The following is a 2,230-nucleotide window of genomic DNA, read 5'->3' as shown; positions in this document are numbered from 1 at the left end:
ATTAATCTGCATGAATTTGATTACCTAGTAATTTAGCGAACATTAGATTATTAGAGCTAAGATTGAACCAATCTTAGATAAGTAATTGAAGTACTGAATTTAGCTGTGCTGGAGAACTCAAATTATGAACATAACTGTGTTTGTTAACTCAATCTTACATAGCTCCAATCTATTCAATAGTTAATTTTGTGTTAGATTATGTGTGACTATGCATAGATCTACATGAATTAATTCAACATTAGTTAATTTGGAATTGAATTGCTAATAATATTTTAATTTGTAACCAACGGGAATTGTCATGGTTAATAGTTAAACCATTGAGGGAAGGTGGATTCAAACTAACAGAAGTGTTCTTATTACTTGATTGAATTGTGTTTAAGAATTTAAGTTTATCTAAACTTGTAAAATTAGATAAAAACTGTTACTTTGCCAGAACTTTAGGTTAATTTAATAGTAGGTAAATTAATTAATTAAAATTGTTCCCTATGATCGACACCCGACTTACCTAAACTATTCTATAATTCGACTAGGTACACTGCCTAGGTGCATATTAGTTAGTTAAGTTAGTTAGGTTATAAATTTATAACTAGTAGGTACTTTTGCGCACATCAAGTTTTTGGCGCCGTTGCCGGGGAAAAACCTGCAAAAAGTTAATTTTCCAGTTTAGTTTTTGTTTAAGTACCAAACTCATAACGTGAGCCTTAAGCTAACGACGTGAGTTCAATAGTTTTTTCATTTTCTTCGTTTTTCTTTTTGGTTTAGATTTTTTGCGACAACACGAGGTGGTGATCTTTACGACGTCATGGTGACCAGTCAGTAGGCGATTTTAAGTTAGTTTTTGTTCGGTTTTACGTTTTTATTTTTGTTTTATTGCAGTAGTTCATGATCAGAGGTTCCAACACACCTTTGGTGCCACCACTTGAAGATCCAGAGTCCGCTCTCCACAAAAAGACGGATAAGAACGCAGGAGTGAACCAAACACCAAAGAAGTCACCTTTCAAGGATCTCAAATCAGTTTTTGGAAAGAAGACAGGGAAGAACATTGGAGATTCAAGTACATCCTCAAAGAACAAAATCAAGGTTGAAAGCTTTGATTAATTATCTAACCCACAAGAATCTGAATACGAATCCGAGCCTGAATTCGAACTAGAAAAGAGTGAACCCAAAGACGAGCCAAAAAACGAGATGCAAAACATTACGGATATGTCCATGGGAGCATACAAGAAGCAAATAAGAGATGATGTTGGTCCTGGTTTAGTACAAATTGCAATTCTTGCAACTGCCACATTCAAGCTGAAAGGACACATTCTTACCGCGCTTAAGGATGTACCATTTTCTAGGAAGGATCATGAGGATGCTTACAAGCATTTAGATGAGGTCAATAACATTGTAGACTACTTTAATTTTCCAAATGTTCCTAGAGAGATAGTCTTGCTAAGGATGCTTCCGGTCACTTTTAAAGGAGCTGCAAAAGATTGGCTGAAGGCACTACCACCTGGTGCAATCACTACTTGGGCACAGATACGCAAGCAATTTTTGGAACAATTTTGCCCAACATCCAAGATAGCTAAACTCAAGAAGGCCATAGCCAATTTTGAGAAACAACCAGGGGAGTCGCTTTATGAGGCATGGGAACACTATAAAGGATTACTAATAAATTCTCCTCAAAATGACCTCAATATACAACAAGAAGTGTCTATCTTTTATGACGGGGTGAATTTCATGACAAGGCAACTCCTTGATTCTCAAGGACCACTTACAAAGAAAAATTCAGGTGAAATTAAGGAGTTAATTGAAGAGTTCGCAAAACATTCTCGTGAGTACCACAATCCAAGGAATGACAGAGTTAAAGGCATTGGGGGAGGAAGTTCTGAAGACATAACTGTTGTGCTATCCATGCTCAATAATATGGACATGAGAATGAAAAAGATGGACCAGTCAGTTCATGCTATTAGAGTTGGATGTGAAAGATGCAATGGTCCACACTTGACCAAAGACTGCCACTTAGATGATAATGGGAATAAAAAGGTACAAGTTTGCTACTCGAGTGGAGATAAATATGATGAGGACTGGAGAAAACCAAAGAAGGAGTGGTTGCCATATAAAGAATACAAGAAGTAGAAAGAAGAAAAATATAAGCAGACTGGCCGAGGCTTCTACCAAAAAGAGCAACCACCAGCTAAAAAGAAAGTCGACTTAGAGACCATGCTTACTCGTTTTATGGAGGCTT

At 36.5% G+C, this 2,230-nt stretch overlaps 1 non-coding gene across 1 annotated transcript; it reads right to left on the bottom strand.

The window, feature by feature from the left end:
* Positions 1–1,569: 1,569 nt before the first annotated feature.
* LOC145161790 (small nucleolar RNA R71) lies at positions 1,570–1,676 on the bottom strand. The gene has a single exon (XR_013738664.1). It is a non-coding gene; the product is annotated as a small nucleolar RNA R71 (small nucleolar RNA).
* Between the last annotated feature and the right edge of the window lie 554 nt (positions 1,677–2,230).

This window comes from Lactuca virosa, chromosome 2 (genome assembly GCF_052849685.1).
Source record: "Lactuca virosa cultivar CGN04683 chromosome 2, Lactuca_virosa_CGN04683_v6, whole genome shotgun sequence".
Taxonomy (NCBI): Eukaryota; Viridiplantae; Streptophyta; class Magnoliopsida; order Asterales; family Asteraceae; genus Lactuca; species Lactuca virosa.
The sequence above is the reverse complement of the archived record's forward strand: the minus strand, read 5'-3'. Positions and strand labels throughout refer to the sequence as shown.